The following is a 23534-nucleotide window of genomic DNA, read 5'->3' as shown; positions in this document are numbered from 1 at the left end:
TCTCCGACCTGTTTATATATTTTCTACAGAGGTGGCGGACGGACATCATTGCTCTGCCAAATAACACAAGATATGCCAGAGAAACCCAGAGCTTCCATCTGACTCAATGGCAGCCTTGACGTAGAGAGAATCACTACATATCCCACCAGAAGAGAACAATGGAGTCTGCTTACATCTGTATGTTAGGTGCGAAAGGCAAGTGCCAAGACGTCCCCGTTGTAGGTCTGGGATGGGTGTTCTCACTAAGGCTATACTAGGCGCGCACGACGGAGTGCGTGGCGTCGCGCCTGCCACAGGGGCGATCTGTGGCCTAGGGGGAGACGCGACAGGGACGTCACGGAGCTGGTTCGCCCTCATTGGCTCAACCGCTCACGTGACCCGGCGGTCATGCCAAGTATGGACGCTGATTAAGTATCTACACACGCTCTAGTACTGTGTTTCTTGGTGAGTAGCGGATTAGAAAAAAAATCTAAATAAATCAATAAGAAGCCTACGGAAAAATGAATAATATACTGCATTGCAATGTGTATGCTCACTGTCTTTCCTGGGCATAAGACGGCATTTTCTGGATTGAAATGTGAAACCATCTGCAGAACGAGTAAGTCAGAGATTCAGCCTCGAAGGATGAAAATCAGCTGCCTGCGGACAGCTCCAAATGGTTTTATATTTCTTTATTATTTCATGTGTCATATAACAGATTTAATCCAAAGGAAGCCACAACATAAGATATCAGATATATGTTTTATCTTTAGTTGCTACAGTATACATAAAGAGAGATATGGGAAGCTTCAGAAAATTGCCAGACACAAATCAGAGCTTCGCTGAGATCGGAGTTACAAGCCAATGAACAACATGGAATGCACAGATGAGCATCACCATGTCTAGCCATTGTGAGCTAGACACAAAGAACAGTGGCGCGAATAAACACCACCCACTTATAATATGCTTTGCACTCACAACCGTTCCAATCAGAACAGTCTTAAGGGGGCAATCTTAAAGCAAACTTCCTTCCACTCAATTCCTGTACACAGCACAAACTCACCTGCTAACATTGTATCTTTGTGCAGAACATATTCACGCACTGCTAACTACCCGTCCTCTCTCATCACGTCTGTGACTTGCCAAATGCTGTATTTAGACAGAGCTCTGGAATAACTATAATCAGGGCTATTCCAGTCTAGCCTATACACTCCATATGCCAGTGTTTTTTTTTCATATAAAGACCCGAACTTCAAGTCCCACTTAAAAACATTATTGTACTCTCCCCCGCATGTTACACCTTATTGTTTCTTTGTTTTTATAGTTCTAGATGTTTAATAGACTCTTAAATTTATGCCCCAAAAACCAAACTCCATAAATTACAATGGGACTAAAAAGAAAAATGCCATGTTTTGTTCAAATCTAGTCAAGGAACTATGCCTACAATGCTGCAATGCTTCCAAAGATGCAATGATTTGGCCTGTACTACTGGGTTAGTCATTGGAGATCATAAAAATACGCACAGCACAATTTGTATTTTTAGTGAGTAGGGTTAGGGCTCTGCACTTCTATAACCCAGGCTGTGCTGAAAAGCTGTGGAATACGGCAGGCATAAGCTTATAAGGGGTCCATGTTAAAATGGACATGATGCAAAAGGTGCTCATTTGCATGTCATTACCCAGAATCCCTGGCTGCTAAAAGATAATGGGGAAAGGCAGGGTTGTAGACTTCTCTGAGACATGTGAATGGTACACAGTACAAGTGGTGTTTTATTTGCTATTTTTAGTGAGAAGATGCTGCAGAGTTTTAATGCATTTACCAATAAAATGTAACATAAATGCTCATATATGCAGGTAAAAAAGGGTAAGGTTGAATGCAGATAACAGGAGAAGCATTTTAAACCCAAGCTACAAATGACTTAGGTTTCTCAACTAGTATAGCTATAATTAATTGCTCTGCAATGCCATGCGTTTAACTCCAATTTGCCAGCAAATAGGGTTAAATAAAAGGCCTTCACTCCAGTCCAGGAAGGATACAGAAGTCATTTCCCCTCCACCCCTCCATTTCCACCTCTTCAGACAACCGGAAAACACACATACTGTAGGAACAGACATACAGGGTCACAAACAGGTCTAGTATCAGACAGCAAGGGATTCTGGGACGGCTCCACGCACCCAGCCTGGGGGAATTCCTGCGGAAACGGAAACTTATTACAATGCCGCCTATTTTTATTTAGCGCCTTTCCTACATGAAGAAGAGGTGTTATGCGAGATGAAATTTAACCTCTCTCCTGCCAATAAACGTTTTCTTGTCTACCTCCTCTTCATTCCTCTGCAGATGGGATAAACGTACAGTATGCAGTGCCTTCCGGCAATCACCGTGCTCCTGTGAAAAGAGATCTGCTTAACGGATGCCTTGCTGACAATTTGCAGTTCTATTTTTATGCCAATTATACTGTATGTCACTGTTCTCAATACCCCATACTCGTGTGTACTGCAAAAAGCTGCCACCTTATAAATATATCAGTCTATATTGCACTACTACCGTTTTTAACCTTTTTTTTTGTTAAGGAGTCCTATAATTATATTGTGAAATTCTGAGGAACCCCAACCCTCTCTAATAGCGTGTCTGAGATCAGATGCATTGTAAGGAACCCCAACCCTCTCTAATAGCACGTCTGAGATCGGATGCATTTTAAGGAACCCCAACCCTCTCTAATAGCACGTCTGAGATCAGATGCATTGTAAGGAACCCCAACCCTCTCTAATAGCACGTCTGAGATCAGATGCATTGTAAGGAACCCCAATCCTCTCTAATAGTGTGTCTGAGATCAGATGCATTGTAAGGAACCCCAACCCTCTCTAATAGCGTATCTGGGATCAGATACATTGTAAGGAACCCCAACCCTCTCTAATAGCACGTCTTAGATCAGATGTATTGTAAGGAACCCCAACCCTCTCTAATAGCACGCCTGGGATCAGATACATTGTAAGGAACCCCAACCCTCTCTAATAGCACGTCTTAGATCAGATGCATTGTAAGGATCCCAACCCGCTCTAATAGCGCGTCTGAGATCAGATGCATTGTAAGGAACCCCAACCCTCTCTAATAGCGTATCTGGGATCAGATATATTGTAAGGAACCCCAACCCTCTCTAATAGCGCATCTTAGATCAGATGCATTGTAAGAAACCCCAACCCTCTCTTATAGCGCGTCTGAGATCAGATGCATTGTAAGGAACCCCAACCCTCTCTAATAGCGCGTCTGAGATCAGATGCATTGTAAGGAACCCCAACCCTCTCTAATAGCGGGTCTGAGATCCGATGCATTGTAAATTCTTCTGCATTTGGTACAATTTTCAAATGACCTGAATATTGCAGGGAACCCTCTAGGGGATGCTCACGGAACCCAATAGTTTCCCGTGCAAAAACACTGCTCTAATATCCAAATATATTGCAAATTCATACAAGAGGTGTGCTATGTGAATGTGCAACAGAAATGATAAATTAGAGCAAACCTGTGTCTCCCTTCCCCTCAAATTCCTAAGTTTTATGGCAAATCATTCAGGAGTTGGGTTACTATCAGATACTTGACACAAACAGGTGGTCAAGACCCCTGTGGTGACCTTACACAAGATAATTATCTCCCTGTGTCTCATACAAAAAAAACCCCCACCATAGTTCTTGTAGTGTTCTATTATGTACAGCACTGTATGTATGTATGTCTTTATTTATAAAGCTGCAGTTCAGTCAATATCCTGCATGTGTGTTTTTTTTAACAAATCAGTTCTGTAGTAAGAAAAAATACTTTTAGCATTTTCTGTTTTAAAAAAAAACAACTTTTAAAGACCAATTTTCTTGTATTCTATTTTAACAGCCATTTGCTAAGGCACTGCCCCTTCATGTCCTGTCACAAGCCCTGGCACACCCCTTTGTCAGCCCTGCCCTCCCTCTAGCACATGTCAGGGCAGGAGTGCTCATGAATATTCATGAGCTTCCACTGACAGACAAGCAGAATATAAACAGATCCCTTCACTAATTATGTCACCAAATTTCGACCTATCAATACATGGAGAACGAATTGACCTGCAGCTATACAGTTCTTTAGGTAATTAGAGATTGCACACATGAAAATATTGAAGTAAAAAAATAAATTAAAAAAAAAAAAAAAAAAAGACTGAACTGCAGCTTTAATGTACATAGCGCTTCACATTAGTAATACACACGACAATCATATAAATAACAAATAATACAAATAACAGAACATGGGACTGTTCTTCAGACATAAAAGTAACATTTAGGAAAAGGAGTCCCTGCTCCAAAGAGCTTACAATCTAATTATGTGTACTCTGGAAGCTCTACACACTCATATCATCCATCCCCAGCTTTAAACCCGGCGCAGAGTAAGGAATTAGCAGGGCTTTTGTTTGTTTTTTTACATTAGAAGAAATGGCACCTCAGGCGTGTGTAATGAGACTGTCTAGAAATTACCTCAACTTTTTACAGCTGGCTTGGAAATCGTGCCCTGCGGCTGGTGAAAAAATTACGAGCGGAGAGGGAACTGCCCTAACCTGAAACACAAAGGCTGGCTGGCATGGGGAGTGCATTGTAAACGGGAGGAAGACGCAGCCCGCTCATGAAACGCAGAGGCAGGAGCGGAGAGGGGAGGGAGAGAGGGGAGGGAGAGAGGGGAGGGAGAGAGGGGAGGGAGAGAGGGGAGGGAGGAGGGGGGGAGGGAATGAAAGAGATGGAAGAAAGAGGGAGAGAGAAGGGAGAAGGAGGGATGAGAGAGATGAGCGAAATAAGGAGAGAGAAGGGAGAAGGGATGAACTAAAGAGGAAGAGAGAATGGAGAAGGGATGAAAGATGAGTGAAAGAGGGAGGGAGAAGGGATGAAAGAGATGAACCAAGAGGAAGAAGGAGAGAGAAGGGGAAAAGAGAAATAAGTGCCAGTAAAGTTAAACACTAATTTATAGCCGCGGTGGCCAACTTCAGTCCTCAAGGGCCACCAACAGGTCACTTTTAAGGATACCCCTGCTTCAGCACAAGTGGTGCAGTCTTTGACTGATCCACTGATTGAGACACCTGTGCTGAAGCAGGGATATCCTGAAAACCTGACCTGTTGGTGGCCCTTGAGGACTGGAGTTGGCCACCCCTGTTTTAGGGCCACTGCACTATACAGCAATATTATCCTCAGTTTGGAATTAGCACTGCACTTAATCCTATCCCTACTGCAGTGTTTTTCAACCAGGGTTCTTAGGAACCCCTGGGCTCCCCGGTCATCCCTAAAGGGTTCCCTGCAATATTCAGGTAATTTTGAAAAATGTACCAAATACAGAAGTTACAATGCATCTGATGTCAGACATACTCTCATAGGGTTGCGGTTCCTCCGAATTTCACATAGGGTTCCTTAAACAAACAAAGGTACTTTGCCGTACTGTCTGTAAATCTTCCCAGATACCACTTAGATGGGGCAGCAATGACCTTTCTATTATGTTTTTTTGGACTTATGAACTCATTCATTTTCTGGCCCTGTATGAATAAAAATGTAAATACACACATTTATAGATGCTTTGTCTCTTTTTTGTATGCTGTTCTGTTGAGAATTAGGATTTCAGGGTTGAATCTGAAAAGCCAAAAAGACCTAAAAAAAATTGTCAAAATATTAAGTATTTAATGTTGTGTGGCTGAGCGCTTTTACTCTACGTGCACTAGAAATCAGATTAGTCAGCAATGACTTGCTTGTTAAGAAGTATGTGTGGCTTTAGGGAAAAAAAAGGTTGTCTAGTAAGAAACCACAAGCCAGACAATCTGTCCCAGGTATTACAAGGAGAAAAATGATTTTTATTCTCCCCATGGAAATGGGGGAGTAACCCGCCCAAAGTCTAATCACAGCTGGAAAACCACTATGAGCTTCCCCCCCCCCCCCTTCTAATCAGAACAAAGGGCAGCTATGTTCAATGTCTATGTATTTCCATTTTTGTGACCCTATGTCCTGTAATAGTTTGTATGCTGCAGAGCAAAGTAATTCTGCGTTTTCTGCCACTTAGGAAACCCATTATTGGGTCTCTTAAACGATATAACCTCTAATGACCCATAAATCCCTCATGACAAAAACAAAAACAAAACCTGTCTACTTAAGAGCATAGGAGACTGACAGCACGCAACATAAACCTTTCAAGTGGCACCATGCTCTGCATAATACTTTTAGTTCCATGTAAGGCTGAGTCCATGCTCCCTGCTTGCTCGCTGAGGCGCGCTGAGGCTCAGGGAAAGCGGGTGCTTTCCCTGGCCTTGCGGTTGCTTACCGCACGCGCCGTCAGCGGGCCTGCAGGGGGGCGGGCCAGGGGCAGGCGCGTTACTGGCCGGGGGCAGGCCAGTGACGTCACGGAGCTGGTTCGCCCTCATTGGTCTAACCGCTCACGTGACCGGCCTGTCTCGCCGGCAAGCGGGGGAATTTTAAATTCCCCTAAGACCTACGCTTCCGCAAGCGCGCGGAAGCGCAGGTGAGCCCCTACTAAAGCCACTCTAATTGCGGCTGTAGGTGCTCAGTGCTGAGCGGGAGCGCGCGGAAGCGCAGGTGAGCCCCTACTAAAGCCGCTCTAATTGCGGCTGTAGGTGCTCAGTGCTGAGCGGGAGCGCACCTCAGCGCGCTTCCGCCAGCAAGCAACTAACATGGCCGAGGCCTTAAGCAGCAATAATCCTACTTCAGGTAAACATATATAATTTTCCCCCTGAGCATGGCCTGATCTTTGAAATCATTTTTGCGTTAAAAATCATGATCCGGTGTCTGGGGTTACCAAGGTAACCTTTAGACAGCACTGGGTTCTTGGAAGAGCTCCATTTTAACCTCCCGGACACTAAATCTTTTCAAATGCTTATATCGCCTACATCACCACAATTTTGGATACCCCGATTCTCACTACTTTCTTTTCCTAGGAGGGGCTTGCCAATGTTAGGGCGCCTGCTCTTCACCTGGTCTGTTTAGAAATGGAGGCAGGGCGCTGATGGAGTTAGGGTGATACCCCTGCGCTTTGTATAGATCAGGAATCGTGACACTGGAGTTAATGTGAACAGTAGCAGCAGTGCAAGCTCCCCAATATACACACATGGATACAATACCTTGCCATGCCCTCCATTTATAAACCCAGCCAGTTTGTAACCATCTCTGTATTAGACGTATAGGGTTTACAGACTGGATTTGCTCTCTAAGCGCCTGCAGAGCAGGTTCAAAGGGTAACTCATGAAAACAGCTCATGTATTAGCTCCCTAAAATAAACCTGCCGCCTGTGACTCGTATGGTCAAAAATACCCCACAAGAATGCGACGCGAGTGGCAGGCGGCATAGAGACTGCTCCCAGCTGGAAGCAGAACCCGCCTGAGAAAAGTGAGGAGAGAGGAAGCTGGAGAGTCAAAGCATGAATGAGAGATCAAGAGACAAGAAATGACAAAGAAGGTAGAGCACAGTTGGTATTGGAGAAAGGATAAGTAGATGATAAGAACCCAGATAATGATTTAAGAGAGCAATTCATGTCGTTTGAAGGTCGTGGATCTCCGGAGCTCAACCGCATTAATTTCAGCTAGAGGGACCCCCTTATTTCAGAGATACCTTCGTAAGGGGTAAGGGTAGCTGCTCCGGCTAGGCTAGTAGGGGTGAAAAGTTTAAAGCTCCCGCGTCACGCAGACCGATAGAAAGACAAACTAGATGACGACATTGCTTCCTATTGGCCCGCAGGGCGCGTGAGCTTTGAAAGGCTGCCATAACGTGATCCCTGCTAGCGGAGCGGCTACCTGCACCCCTACGGAGGAAAGTAACTCTGGAAGCAGGGGTCCCCGGAGCTGAAATTAATAGGGCTCCAGAGACCCCCTGCTTCAATCCCATGTAAAAAAAAAAATGAGAAAATAATAAATGGCTTGGATTTCCGCTTCAAAACAATACTGGGCTACTTGCCCTGTTTAATAACAAAATGACATCCTCTGAGGAGTCTGCAGTCATATTCACTATAGCTTTGTACTGCAGCATATTTCGTTCTGCTGGATGCCCTCAACATACATGGTGTCTCTTTAACCATGAAGCAGTTAATTTTCATAACATGCTTTAAAAATGAGCCTGCTTCCATGTAAATCAATAACAAGTATGTGCATAGGCTTCTGTACTGGACCCCTCCCCCCCCCCAACATTATTGGCTCCTAATAATAATAATTACATTTGCAGACTCTTGCACATAAGTGCACCAGTGAAACCAGAGCTGCGGACTGTTCTGATGGTTATAATGTTAGGGTACTGTAGAGTTAGCAGAACAGTTAGCATGTAAAGTCTGGCAGGGGTTTTGTGTAGATTTAGGTTGTCTTAAAAGGTTGTGGGAGAAGCCTTCAAAGATACTTGGTATTACGTAACTCATATGGTCTGACTTGATGAGGGGGTTTCCCACTTGAAACGTATGCTTTAAAACTCAAAAGTTAAGCAATATATTTCTGGGAAGTCGGCAAAGTCTCTGCTTCCCCCATAACAAGGCCACTGATATATAACAAGTTGTCGTGTGTTCTTCAGAGGTTTGAAGCTTCCGTGACATCTGATCTGAAATAAAGCCTTTTGCCAGATTGTACATCCCACAATTAGCCTGGAAAGAGATAGGGAGAGACCCCAGGAAGCCAGAGAGCAGGAGGTGAAATACCCCCCACCTTCTCCACCTCTACCACAGAGAGGAGTTAGACAAACGTCCAGTCACATAGGACTGAAGCTAAAGGCAGAGCCTTATATACTGTGGAGAGGGGTAACATGGAGATTAAAGTATTTGTCTGAAATACATAGAAGCTTGCACGTTCGCTTTTCAATGTGGTTGCCGACTCTGGACCCTACTCAATATTGTGTGAAGCTGACAGACCAACACACTTAATGCACGTAACCCCATTCACTGCCAGAGGGGCTGGCACTGCCTACACTAGTGTTTAACCTTTTTTCGGTTAAGGAACCCTATCATTATATTGTAAAAATTCCGAGGAACCCCAACTGTTTCTAATACTGTGTCTGAGATCAGATGCATTGTAAGGAACCCCAACCCTCTCTAATAGCGCATCTGAGATCAGATGTATTGTAAGGAACCCCAACCCTCTCTAATAGCGCGTCTGAGATCAGATGCATTATAAGGAACCCCAACCCTCTCTAATAGCGAGTCTGAGATTAGATGCATTATAAGGAACCCCAACCCTCTCTAATAGCGCGTCTGAGATTAGATGCATAGTCAATTCTTATATATTTGGAACAATTTTCGAATGACCTGAAAATTACAGGGAACCCTTTAGGGATGCCCGGGGAACCCTAGGGTTCCTAGGAACTCCTGTTGAAAATCACTGGCCTACACTAACGGAGTTATCCTACTTCTTACCATATTGAATGGGGATAGTTATGTTTCTGGGCAAGTCACTCTCTTTAATTGGATAATAATAATAATAATAACCATTGGTGTTCTGTCTTCTGATGCCCCCCTCTAGTGATATAGACCAGAGACCAGGAAAGTGCTGCCAAGATACCCCCACATTCCATAGTGAAGCGCTTTGGGATATAACTGTAGCTTATAAATACAAGTTGCAATTATAATAATAATAATAAACTTTATTTATATAGCGCTTTTCTCTCAATGGGACTCAAAGCGCTTCACAGTTACAAAAAGGGAAAGAGAAGAAAACATTAAGCTTATAAAAGAGACCAAATACAAGAAAGATACAAGATGGGATGGTACTGTAGCTATAAAATGCTGGACAGGTTGTGGTTCATTAATTAAAGGCCTGGGTAAACAGGTAGGTCTTGAGCCTGTTTTTATAGATTTCCAGAGAAGGGGCCTCTCGAACTGTATGAAGCAGACTGTTCCAAAGACTGGGAGCAGCGCGGCTAAAACCTCGGCCCCCAATGGAAGTCAAGGAAATTCTGGGAACTGTTAGGAGTCCTTCATCTGCAGATCCAAGTGAGCGAATGGAAGTGTAGGGAACTAGAAGCTCTTTCAGATAGCTGGGACCATGGTCATGTAGGGCTTTGAATGTCAAGAAGCCAATCTTGAAATACATTTGCCATTTTAATGGCAGCCAGTGCAGAGAACGGAGAACAGGTGTCGTGGCAGGAACGGGTCCAGTTAGTTAACAACCTGGCCCCAGCATTCCGCACCAGCTGCAGGAGGCCCAGCACTTTTGCACCAGCTGCAGGAGACCCAGGTTGAGTGCATTGCATTAGTCCAGGCGTGAGGACACAGGCATGGGCTAGTGTAGTAAGATCCTCTAGAGGGATCTAGTGTTTAATCCTGGCTATGTTCTTTAGGTGGAAGAATGAAGATCTGATGAGAATGATCATGTTTACCTGGGGATCCCAGTCTCCATCAAAAGGTGAGGATTGCTTGTAGTTTCCTCTGTAAGGACACAGGCCAATGTTCTTCTAGGATGGTACTTTTGAGTGGAGGTGTGAGATTAAGTGCTTTGCATCCTCTCAGCAGCAGATGGTATAAATCATGAATGTTACTTAGCCAAGTATTTTTAATTAAAGGAGAAGTCCCCCATAGAACTAAACTGAACTAATGGCAATGGCATGTTTTATAGATTAGGTGATTGACACCATGTTTATACAACTCAGCCAAGTGTTTGTAGATAATTTGTTGTAACTTTTAATGTCTCCATAGTAACCGAATGCTTTGGAGTGTTCATACAATCCACACCTAATCTTTTTTGTGATAAGATTGTTTGTAAACTGTGCCAAATGATGGAAGATTGTTCATCTCTTTTCATATTTTCTTGGCAGCATAATCAGTGTAAAGAGATGAAGGGAAAGTAGCTGCTATTACCATATCCTTGGAATTGCGAGGAACCGGAGAAAATGAAAAGCAACTGCTTTTTACACAAAGTGAAAGTCGTACTTTAAGTGGCTTTGAATCCTTCTAAGTAAATATTTACTTTGATAAATTGTTTAAAGAACTTTTATTTATTTTTTGCACGGTCTGTGGGTGTGCATTTTAAACAGCACTACAGTAAAATCACTCACCCATGCAAGACACATGCAGTTGTTAATGAGAACAGGCCTACATATCTGTTAGCCTGACTTTAGGGCGACTGTATTAAATACAGGCTTGGAAGTCGAGCTTACATTTTGAATGGGACTCAGAGGCTTGCCTGGCGTGGAGAGAGAAGATACCCAGGTACCTCTTGGGAATGGGTATCAAGGCAGAGGTGACACCTACCATGCCATGATTGGGGAGACGTAGGGAATGGAAGTTTGAGCATGAATCTGATTGGACAAATTAAAATAAGGGGCGGTGCTGAAATGACCGTTAGGTTAGTGAGGATATTGTCAAAGCAGCCATTTTGTGTAAACTTTTGCAAGACAGGTTTCCCACCCGCTTTTAATAAATAAATCAATATATAAAAAAAAATATATATATATACACACACACGTTTATATTATGTATTCTATTATGTGTTTTATTGTGTATTTGCATTTATATAATGGATGATTTGTCACAGCGGTGGAATTCCTTGCCAGCTGGTACGGAATGTTAAGGAATGGACAGGTGGTTTGGCCCCGGTGAGGTCTGGGAAGGGAATAGCCACACATTAACTTATGGTGTGTCTTGCTTTAACCTTTGGTTTATTTTGGTGAACGTGCCCACTTGGCAGTAATGTCAGTGGCTGGCATATGGTTTATGGTTATGAATGATAAATATATTATATGAGTAGCAGTCACCCTCCTTACCCCCGGTGAGGGGAAACTGCTAGAGTGTGCCGCCAGAGCTCCACGCTGGATTGGGAGTGCGGGGGCAGCGATCTTGTGCTTTGTGCAGGCGCAGTACGGCGAACCAACGCATGCGCAGTCAGGTAGTGCGACGGCTGTCTTGGGTAGCTCTGCAAAAGCGACCGTGGGACTACAAGTCCCAGGATCCTCTGGGGATAGGATATATCACATGGGGCCAGCCCAACCAATAGGGGTCGCGCAGGCAGGAGGAAGGAGATATACTTGGTGCGCAAACACCCTGCGAAGCAGTCTGGCGGAGGGCGGCAAGAGAGCAGGTAGTGACCAGGGAGCAGTGCCCCTGGACTAGGCCTAGGTTTGCCTCCTTAGGTCCCAGCTAGGCCCTGAGTCACCCCAGCGGAGTGTTGCAGGGAAGGCCCCCAGATAGGGACTCTTCCCCTTAGTACATAGTAGTGTTGTTACACCGGTGACCAGACGGCCACACGGTGGCCTGGGACCAGGTCACAGGAGTCATAACGTTCGGTGAGACCCTCCTGCTGGAGCTCACCTTGTGAGGAGGATCAGGACCCTAAGGAGTGAGGGGATTGGTGTCGGAGGCCCAGCGGCGCGGGACCTGACTGTTCCTTATCTGACAGCTGCACCTGAGTACAGGAGTGCCCAGGAAGGTATACACGTGCACCAACGGTTCACAGGGGTAGCGCTACCTCACATTGGGTAGGACTTGCTGGGAAGGACAACTGGGGTATTGGTGCCACCACACCCTCAGTACTTTGGAAGAACCACCATGTGTTGGGGTATTGGGTGTACCCTGGGGGTTACAGTTATTATTGTTATTATATGTGTGTTCAGTAACCATTAGTTATATCCCGTGTGTGTATCATTCATTATTGTGATTGGTTCCTGTGAGGGGTTATCCAGCCAACACTGGGATCCCTCATAGGTGGAGGCGCTGCACTGATAAGGAGAAAGAGCTCACCCCAGGCTCCCAGCGGCGGAGGCTTAGGCCTCCTGTGAGCAAACAGGTACAGCAGCACGCGTTGTCACCCGCATAGTTCCCATAGGCATAGGGAAAGGGGGCTACATATGTTAATGTGTTAAATTGCTGGCAAGGACAGGAACATGTTAATAAAAGCTGTGACCATTATTTATCCAAATTGGTGTCAGTGTTGGCAGCAAGCACATGCCGAAATGAGTCAACAATGCTGCAGTGATCCTTATAATTCCTCCTTTGATAGAAACTGGGAAATTCATACTCCCATTTCCTCCAGTAGCAATAGGGCTGCTAGATCTCTGAACTAATCACGACTAATCAGGACGATAAAAGCAAGACCCAAAAAAGGATAAATTGCTGCTGAAAGATATAATACGATCAATCTTATCAACTGTTCCCAACTCTGACGCTCAAAACATTCCATCAGCATCTGTAATCTGCAGGTGCATGAAATGTCAGGGGAACTCAGTCCTCTATTACCATGACATCATGCGAGAAAACCTTCAGGAGCTGGGAACCAGAGTTCGGACATGGTAGTAGCAGGACACCTGGTTTGTGACCAGGTGAGGCACGGGTACAATTAGCCTAAAACTAAACCAATTTTAAATGTAATCTTCTCAAAAGGATACCAGCGTTGACATACTTTGGCATATGTTTTTGATTAAAAAAAAGGTAATATGGTAGAGAGGTGAACTTCTTAAAGTGCATGAGCAATAATGAATAGGTTAACACGCACACAATAAGCCCTGTGTTTTAACTCAGGAGCCGAGACACCCACGTGTGTGTCTGCATGTTTTCTCAAGCATGCTTCATCCTTCATTCCCGTTGTCACATGCCATACAGTGCAGAGAAGGATTCTGGGTAGTGGCATGCGGGCTTGTTGATTCTGTACGTTCTTGTCCCAGGCTTAGCTGTACAGTCTCTATAATACATCAGTTAATTGCTGAAAGTAGTTCATGTCAAAATGGATAGGGAGACACAAGCAGTGTGCTCATTCGTATGTCATTAATTACTGTAGGATATTTGGGAATTATGTCACAAAATAATTGTATTTAATTGCAGTCGTTCTCAAGCGGACTAAGTATTTTAATGCCCCCTTAAGTGGAGGCCTGTGTTTACTTAAAAAGTAAATAATGATGGTGATGTCTGAAGCAGTTTTGGGAGACCTACTGAAGACTCAGAGATACACTTACGGGTTCTTTAGCTTTTCTAATTCCTGAGAAAGTTCATTACAGAAACACAAAGGTGGGGTGTGTATGAAATTCCAAATTGGATCACAGGCACATAATTGCCACAGAAATGGCAGGACCTGGGTCAAGCTCTTGATGACCTAGGTCAGGGGTGGCCGACTCCAGTCCTCACAGGCCACCATACAGGTCAGGCTTTCAGGATATCCCTGCTTCAGCACAGGAGGCTCAGTCGTTGACAAGACCACTGATTGAGCCACCTGTGCTGAAGCAGGGCTATCCTGAAAAGCTGACCTCTTGGTGGCCCTTGAGGACTGGAGTTGGCCACCCCTGACCTAGGTAATCTATTTTGAACGTGTCAGGCAACCAAAAATATATGCTCAGTGAACCTGTAAAATGACATATATATGTGTGTGTAAACAATGATTGTGTGTGGTTTAGAATGGGGTTAGGGAAGTGGTGAAGCATACCAACTTGGCATGCAAAAGTTTCCCCAGCACTGCAGCATGTAGCTACAGGAACCCCGGGTCAATGTTTAACTATGGAATGTGCACAATACATTTTACAATGTACAGAGCAGCTACAGAGAAGACTTTGGCATCTGCAAAACAAGTCGCAGTATGTACACAGCAGCATTGCAGCAGCCATTGGCTTTTATGCATATTCCGTCAGATGTCTCATTCTCTGGCCTGTGATAATCTCCCAAGCAGTCCCTGCAATGGACAATTCCCTTCCCATCATACACCTACTATACAAACACCACTCCCTCCCACCCCAGCACATGGGAAGAGCAGATTAACTGCACCCGGCAGAATACCCATTGTTACATAGAACCATTTTTCAATTTAAGAAGCAGACTTTTCTCTTTGCTGTCGTAGAACCATAAATTGACTGTTTCCTTTCAAGGGCCCCTAGGTTGGGTAGATTATTAAACCTTTCGGGGCTAGAGCGGCATGCGTTACATTGCAAAGCAACCCATTTGGCCTCTCTCTTTGGTTACTCAGTTACAGTATGTGAGCAAACAGGTGGAACCACAACTTTGGGGAGGAGGGGTAGCCCTGTGAATGCAGTGACCTTACGAAGACACCCCTATTACTGATAAGGAGCAAGCCATTTTAGATTCCCAACTGGGGTCATGGGTGGCGCCCGTTTGGTGATACTATCTAAAAATGATACATCTGTTGGCACACCTCTTATTTTTCTGTGTGTAAACTGGTGGTGGGATTAGGATAAAAAGGAAAGATGCGGCCCTTGTTGCCTCATACACTGTTTGCACCCCCCCATCTGCTCTCCCTCTTACTCGCACCCCCCTCCCCTCCTTACCAGCTCTCTGGCATCAGCGACGTCAGATGACGTCGTCATAATGTCATGCGACACCGCGTTGCCATTTGACCTCGCATTGTCATGGCGACGTGTCACCGAAGAGCCGGCTAAGAGCAGGTAAGGGCCGTTCTATACTTTTTGCGGCCGTGCGCGCGCATGCGTGCAGGCCTCCCCCGGCATTTCATTTAAATGCTGTGGGGAAGAGCGCGGGGCCTCTGTAAACGCCTTCCCAGCCCCCAAAAAAGCCCCCCGGTTTGCGCACCCCTGTTGTAAGTCATGAGGCAAATACATTTTCGCACTACGACAAGGCTGCCCTGCAGCAATAGAAATATGTGGGGTCTAGTGTCATTTCTCCAGACCAGGATTTCTTTATCTTATTTGCATGGTGACTTCCCAAGCTGATTGTCAAAATATGAGTGACTATTATTCATTTGCGTCATGTCAATAGTTTTGCGTCCATAATAGTTTTACGAATGTTGATTTTTTTTTTTCTGTTTAATGTAAAATCAAAATGACCACAAAACATGTGTGTCTGCCACAGAATCACACCATCATGTTTAAGCACAATAATTCCAGGGAGTTATATAATCCTTCAATAATAAAAAGCAAATAGCAGGAAATAACCTTAGAAAGCATAAAAATCCTCATTAAAGCAGCAATCTGCTCTACGCGCCATTAAACAAATAATAAATGATGACAGCCCTTCTTCAGGACACAACCACGTGATTGCTTGGGGTAGCGATCATGGGGTTACAACCGGCTCCCGGTGATGTGAGCAGAAGAGAAGGGGTCGGGTCTCCCCTTCCCTTCTGGTCGAGTTCTCTGCTTTGAACACTATATCGCTCCGAAAACTAGCAAAATTACCCTGCGCGTAAGGGCCCCTGGCATGCGCCCACCCTCCTAACATACAGGGTACGTCATAAAAGCAGCAAAAGGGTAAAACACTGTATTTGCATTCTGGATATACAGTATCAGTTGCAGAAAATTCGCCTCTGGGAGGTTAAAGTGGCCACTGCCATTCACGCACATTGGTGGCAATTCATTAAACTGAAATAGTGCTGATCGGGGCACAATAGCACTCAAAGTTTCATTGACGTCAGTGAGTGTCTGTGCAATAGTGTTCCATTGGCTCCACCACAGATTAATGACTACCTCCCATTAATATGACAGAGGTTGCCTTGGAGAATAGCAGATGCCAAAAAAAAATAACAAACAGGAAAAAACTCAGCAAAGAAGTTTTGAACAAAAAATGATGAGCAAGAAAAGGAGGAATCATCAGTTTGTGTTCGTTCGTAACATCCATTTTTTTATTAAAACTTTTTTGAGCACAGATCCTGCCAATAAGTTTTAAAAAAATGAACCAGATGCTGCAGTGAAAGTCATAATCTGCTTTAAAAATGGAAGAAATTGGTTTAAAATAAAATGTGCTTATGAAAAAGGGACTGACACCCAGAGTGTGGAACGAAGCCTACGGAGTGATCCCGGCAATCCATCATTCTTGGTGCTGTATCAACATCCTAAGGTCAGTCCAGGCTTCAGCTGACAGGTCTTCTGCTTCCGATACCCCCTCTCCAACACCTGTTAACTGCAGGGACATGAGTACTGGCAGAAAGTGGGAGGAGGGCCCAACAGGCCAATCCCAACGTAAAGCTCCGGTTACCGGAAACGGAAAATATTTTTAGTCAGCCTGTCGCCTGCAGAGAAGTTGAATGCTTGTCTTCTGGAGGGGAAAGCTGTGTATCCACAGGGAGGTTTGCTGCACGTCTTTCCAGCAGGAAGAGTTAAAACGTATAAGCGCAGGCACACAAGAACAGGCACAGAAATGATGGGTGTGTGTCCTACATCACATGAAAGAAAGAAATGACTCAACAGTCGCCAAGCAGATCAGTTCCCTTCATCCGCGACAGAGTAGAGCTCACTAAATATGACCATCGTAACTTGTGTTGTATCTTGTATTATACTTCAGGGTTAATAATCCACAAAGCATGTTGCTGGCCCTCTACATTATATGACACATGCAAGGCAAGACACCAATCTTCTTATTCACGTCAGGGTTGACTGTAATTATAAAGCAGCACAAAGGCCCTTATACTTTAACGTGTACTAGTGCCGATCCGCATCCTGTTACAGAAGGTTTATCTATTATTTTTTTCTTGAAGGTTCCTCTTTAAGTTGAGGGCTGGCCAACTCCAGTCCTTAAGGGCCACTAACAGGTCCGCTGTTAAGTATATCCCTGCTTCAGCACAGGTGGCTCAGTCAACAACAGAGCCACCTGTGCTGAAGCAGGGATATCCTTAAAACCTGTTGGTGGCCGTTGAGGACTGGAGTTGTCCACTCCTGGTCTAAACTATTAGCATTAGTATGACTCCAGTAAATCAAAATAAGATATTATGCCTATGCCTACTATGCATAGAAATAAAGACCCTAAAATATGGGCTGTGGTCATCTTATCCAGACCTGGCCGAAGTAAAATGTTGAATGTGTACTATCAGTTTTTAGAACAAGGAGTGAGGGCCGTCTGCCTATAGTGACAGCTGAATAAGACGTTGCTTGTGTGCTGCAATTGGATTGTCTTTTTTGTAGTGTCACCAAAACGGCCTAGTAAATGGCAATGCTGCCATAGGCTAGGTCCCCAGTGGCCGCTGCGGCGTGCGCACCGCACACAAGGCACAGGCCTCTCTGGAGCAGGCCCCAGTCAGGGTGTGTGCGTGTGCGCACTGGCCAAAAGACAAGATTTAGTCTTTTGACGCGGCGGCCGAGCATTGGCCACGTCACGGCAGCGGTTCAGCCTATGAGGGCGAACCCGCCGGGTGACGTCATGGCTGCGCCCCCCGTCGCGATCTGGTCTTTCCCCCTGACGCGCATACACAGACCACAGATCATGACTGGACAAGGTGCATGTGCCGCCAGGCGCCCCGACCTGAGCGCGCACGCAATGACTCGGGACTTAGCATTACAGTCTGCCCCAAACGCAGTTAGAAATTATTTATAAATAACTCAAACAGCTTCCTAATTGCAAAGTATTTTTTTCTACAAGTGAACGTCTATCCTTATAACTTCCAAAGGAACAACCAGGCTTCGAGCTATCCCACATCTCCTATTGCGGTTATAGAGCTACGCCTATGCCACTACTTATAAAACCCCACCAGATGTGCCTGGCTATGTTGGGCAGAGGGCCAGGAGAGAAGGTCTGGGCCATGTGGTGCTGACAGCACATAATTGCCACCCAGATACCAAGCACTTTGCGATTCGGCAGAAAGCCCACTGACCCCAGTAACAACAACCCCCAAATCTCTTTGTTTTCATTGCTGGCAAAATCAATGGAGAACTAAAGCAGGCTGAAGAAACAGAGACGAGAAACTGTGCAGCCAACTGTGCATCCCCGTAGCCCTGATTTGAAGGCGGAAATTGATAAGAGACAGCGGAAATAAGGAAACACGTTTCTTAACCAACGCCAACTTTACTGCGTCCGGTTTTAAAACCTCAGGTGGCTTCAGCAATGTAATGCAAAGGACCAGTCCTATTGATATCACCAAAATGGAGAAAGAGCAGTCACTGGAGGGTTTCTACTGGGTTGGTTGATCACAGGATGCGTTTCACAAGCAGTGGAATGCGCTATGGTCTACGGGGTGACTGTAAAGGGAGCAAGACGCCAAAGATGACACGTTCATCTGCTCATTGGCTGGTTCCCACACACAGTCTTTTATGCCTGCTCAGTTTTTCAGTGCGTGATGTGTAGGAGGTTGGAACAAGGTGTAACGGCTGCACAAGGCCTGGGCTGCAATCCAGACATGGGAGGAAGGCTCTTGTACATCTTCACGGACCATGCCGTTCTTTGCGTAGGCTTGGGGAAATTATATGATTAAAAGCATCTTCCAATTCTGGCCCTAAATCAGTCAGGAGAAAAGTGGCAAACCTCCCTCTACACCGTAAGCTCTCACAGGCAGGGCCCTCATTACATCTTTGTATCTGTGCATGTTTGTTCTCACTTGTATGTAACTCAGTTTATGAAATGATCAAATCTCTGTACACCCCCATTTTACTGCGCTGCGGAATATTGGCGCTTCACGAATAAACGATAATAATAATAATGGAAATCTTTAAAAATGGCCAGAGAAGTGAACACAAGCCTCAATAACAGTTTTAAGCCATTTTTTACCAAACACATTTACAAAAACTATTATTTGCTTTTTACCTGAATTTTGTATCGTTCAAGTACATAAAAATAGATGATTGTACTAGAAGAATACAATACATTTAATTGGATATATATGTAAGGTTATTCAAATTAGTCCACAACTCCAGTCCTCTAGACTCCCGTACAGGTCAGGTTTGAAGGATAGCCCTACTTCCGCACAGGTGGCTCAATCAGGATTGTATCACCTGTGCTGATGCTGGGATAGCCTTAAAATGGGGGTTTTGGGGACTGGAGTTGAGCAACCCTGGTCTACATGAATGTTCAAAGCAGCCTATTGCTGTAAGGCAATGTAGTGGAAGGTATACATACATATACGGTACAGTACACACACGCTCAGAGGTGCGTACGGATGTATGTGCGGATACATTTCACACCAACCACATACACCTCGTGCTGTTAGCAGTTAAAGCATTCTGTCTACCTGAATAAATCCCGATATTTACCCAGAAAAATAAGGAGTCTTTTTTTCTCCCTGTTTTTACCCATTATTGTTGCTGCTGTTATAATAAAGCCAGAAAAAAAAATAAACAAAATAAAAACCGAAACTGAAGGGCCCTGACCCCATAATACACACTAATTAGCACGGCTGTATTTTTCACGGCTGAAAATGCTGGCGTATTCCAGAGGAACAGTGTTTCTCACTTCCAGAATGGGAATAGGTGACACGTGACATTAGCAGTACAGGTAGTCCTCGCTATCCAACGTTTCACTTTACAATGAATGGCATATCCAACGCAACCCTATGTGCCGTTTCTCGATGCCGGAATGCGTTATCCGACGCCGGAATGTGTTATCCGACGCTCACCGCCACTGATTAACATGGGACTCACTTTACAGTGGTTTCACTATCCAACGCTACTTCCAGAACGGTTTCCGTTGGATAAACGAGGACTGCCTGTATATTCATTATTACAGCACTAGCTTGAGTGACAAAAAAAAACACTCAACTCTTTCAGGGCCAGGGAGCCTGCTTGCAATATGTTACTTTTCCCATTGTTGCAAAGTCTCTTCACTGAATGTGTTAAACATGGTCCAAACTATGTCCTTACATCCATGTTAGGAATTGGTGGCCAAGTTTACACTGGTTTAAAAGTCACACAAATAAAAGCAGATATCTCCGAAGGGCTACGTCATACGGAAGGATTAAATGAATCATTGTGGAAAGAGAAAAATAACTGAATTCCTAAAATGTAAAGGTTAACACATGCAGGATAACAAGAACCCAGAACACAGAGTAACACACTATATTGTAGAAATCGGGCATTGTTAGGGTAAGGAAGGGTTGCTCAACTCCAGACCTCATGACCCCCCAACAGGTCAGGTTTTAACAACATCCCAGCTTCAGAACAGGTAGCTCAAATCAGTGGCTCAGTCTGGGGCGAAGGTTTAAACCAACTAATCAATTTACCAGTCTATTCCCATATCACCATGAGAAAGAACTCCAGTTCTGGATTTGTATGTCTCAATTATATGAAGCGATACAGGACTAGTATTCAACACAATGCATTGGTAATTAGAACCCAAGGACTGGACCAAAGTCTCATGATGACATGGAACCAGGTCAGAAAAACTGGGGATGACGGAGACATGAATACATTTTTTTCGAGTCAGCGAGTGACTCTTTTTGGTCAAGCTTCTAGGGGAAAATGTCACTGTGGTTACAATGATGGATTCACATCCTGCAGGTGAACACCCCGTTCTCAAATTGGACTATGGGCTGGTCTCCAAGACAAACAGATCTCTAATCCTGCCCCATCAAATGCTTAACCCAAGAGGCCTGAGCAGGAGGAACATCTTGCAAATAAATAGCAAATACAAAAACAAATGGAGACTCTAGTAAACAAGGGAAGTAGTGGCTCAGAAGTTCCCTCTGATATGGTATATACAGCATAAACTGTCTAAACAAAACACAATTTAGCATCCCAGGTCTGCTGACCGAGGGCCCATAGAAAGATGAAAGGACACAGATATGAGATCACAGGGAGGGTTTAGGGATACCTAGGGATATCTTCCAAGACTTGTTTTTTCTGATGATACACTTTTATTTCGATTTAATATCAGAGAATGATGCGGGCAGAAGAAAACCTAACACACAGACCTCACAACTGCCACCATGCCTTCAATAATGTAGCAGTCTGCCACACGCCAGTGGCCAAACATACACAATACATTTTCCACCTAACGAATCATCCCAAATAGATTACAGGTACAACACAGCAGGAGTTTATCATCTAAAGTGATTGCCTAAACAGACATGGGCCCTACTCAGGGTTGCAAGCTGTTGGTGTTTAGTTAACAATGCATTGACTTTTATTCAAGTGAATGCCAGTTAATGGAAGAGTCCATGCATAAGGTCTCATTATTTAGAATAGAGGGGGATGAGAGTGTGTTGGGGGAAGACAGCTGTTGTGTTCTAACCACAGTAATGCAGCATCACAAAGAATACATTACATTAGTAACCCTTCGTTGTCCTGCTCTTGTTTATGTGTACATCAATCCAGCCCTCCATTCCCTAACAGCTTTTACATCCAGAAGTGAAGGGCGTCGAAGACGTGATATTTTGGGGGACAGGGAGAAATATACTGTACATAATACAGCAAACCAATTAAATAGTTTTAAATTGAAAATATAAAGTGGGAGGAGCACCGATGCATTTGACCTTTATAATTATAATGCCACATTATTTCAAGGCTTTATGGTAAAAAAAAAAAAAAAAAAAAGATAGGTATTTTTTTCTTTAATAAAGTGCAAGTGTTTGAGCATGACAGTGAGCGTCATCAGAGAACGAGTGAGCGCAAGTGTGTGAGCAAGAGAACAAGCATCAGAGAGAGCGAGTGTCAGAGAGAGAGCGAGCGTGCCTCAGAGAGAGGGAGAGCAAGAGTCAGAGAGAGAGAGCGAACATCAGAGAGAGAGAGAGCGAACATCAGAGAGGGCAAAAAGTGTGTGTCACAGAGGGCACAGACGAGCCTCCCAGAGGGTGCGGGTGAGTGTCAGAGTGTGTATGTCACAGATACACACTCTGACATACAGAGCTGGCGACCGGAGGGAGGGGGCAGAAGTTGAGGGGAGCAGGAAACTTTGGCTCCTAAAAACTCTAGCTGGCTCCTACGTTTTTCACACTTTGTGCACTCCACCCTTTCCATAAAGAAGTACTCCCGTACATTTCCCACCCTCCAGTTTCAGACTATTAGCATCCCTACTTCCCCAGTTCCTAGCGCTTATAGCTGTGGTACGATCGTGGTTGAAGGATGATCGATCGCAGAATCCCTATGACAGGGAGACCCAAGGCAAGACGAGACATTTTTCACTGCTGATCAGCAGCGTGTGAGTCAGGGTTTAAGCTGCCACTTGGCTCACATTTTCCTAATCAATTGTGTACACTGGCAATTAGCCAGACAGACTTGTCAAATTGCTACAGCAAAGAGCAAATATCTTTGTAGAGTTTTAGATCTGTCAATTTGGCTCCAAAGACTATTGTCAAATAAACTGGAGCTTGGAGCCCTCACTGTGTTATAGGCCCTCGCCTGCGTGAAGGTATGAGGAGCGGCTCAGTGAGTAAAGGCACTGGCTCTATAAGCAACAACATAGACCTTGAATCAAGAGAACATGGTTAAAGTCCCAGTGTCAGCTCCTCGGGCAAGTTACTTTATCTCCCTGTGCCTCAGGCACCAAAAACATAGAGTGTAAGCTCATCTGGGCAGGGACTGTGTCTGTAACAACCCTATGTGTTACGAACCGCGCACTATACTGTAATTGTGATGCGCTATGAGTCCTGTTGTGAGAAAAGTTCTATGTGAAATAAAGACATTACTTTATATATATATATATATATTTTTGCCAAATAGACAACAGTTGGCATAACCCTATAACAACACATTTAGTAAAGCCCCATGTAATACTGCGGATCTTAATGCCGAGCACAGAAAGGGCTTAAGTCCAAGACGCAGACCTATGAGAAGCATTACAAACAACAACAACAAAGATTGTCTACATTATTTTTGTCTGTAGGGGAAAGAAAAAGCTTCTGGTACCACCCTGTGCCTTAGGAATACTGCCAAGGTAACGCTAACCGTCCTGGCCACTGTTCCTTCCCTGTGCTTTAAATACAAGTCACTGTAAATAACGGGTAC

General features: G+C 44.5%; 1 protein-coding gene and 1 long non-coding RNA gene across 11 annotated transcripts in view; one reads left to right on the top strand and one right to left on the bottom strand.

Annotated features, from left to right (window-relative positions):
- The window catches only part of HSPG2 (heparan sulfate proteoglycan 2), a 191114-nt gene that overhangs the window by 144034 nt on the left and 23546 nt on the right, over positions 1–23534 (bottom strand). The gene's annotated exons all lie outside the window — the stretch shown is intronic.
- Positions 7318–10868, top strand: LOC142496551 (uncharacterized). The gene is made up of 3 exons (XR_012802052.1): positions 7318–7433; positions 10287–10351; positions 10761–10868. It is a non-coding gene; the product is annotated as an uncharacterized LOC142496551 (long non-coding RNA).

Source organism: Ascaphus truei, chromosome 6, assembly GCF_040206685.1.
Source record: "Ascaphus truei isolate aAscTru1 chromosome 6, aAscTru1.hap1, whole genome shotgun sequence".
Lineage (NCBI taxonomy): Eukaryota > Metazoa > Chordata > Amphibia > Anura > Ascaphidae > Ascaphus > Ascaphus truei.
The sequence above is the reverse complement of the archived record's forward strand: the minus strand, read 5'-3'. Positions and strand labels throughout refer to the sequence as shown.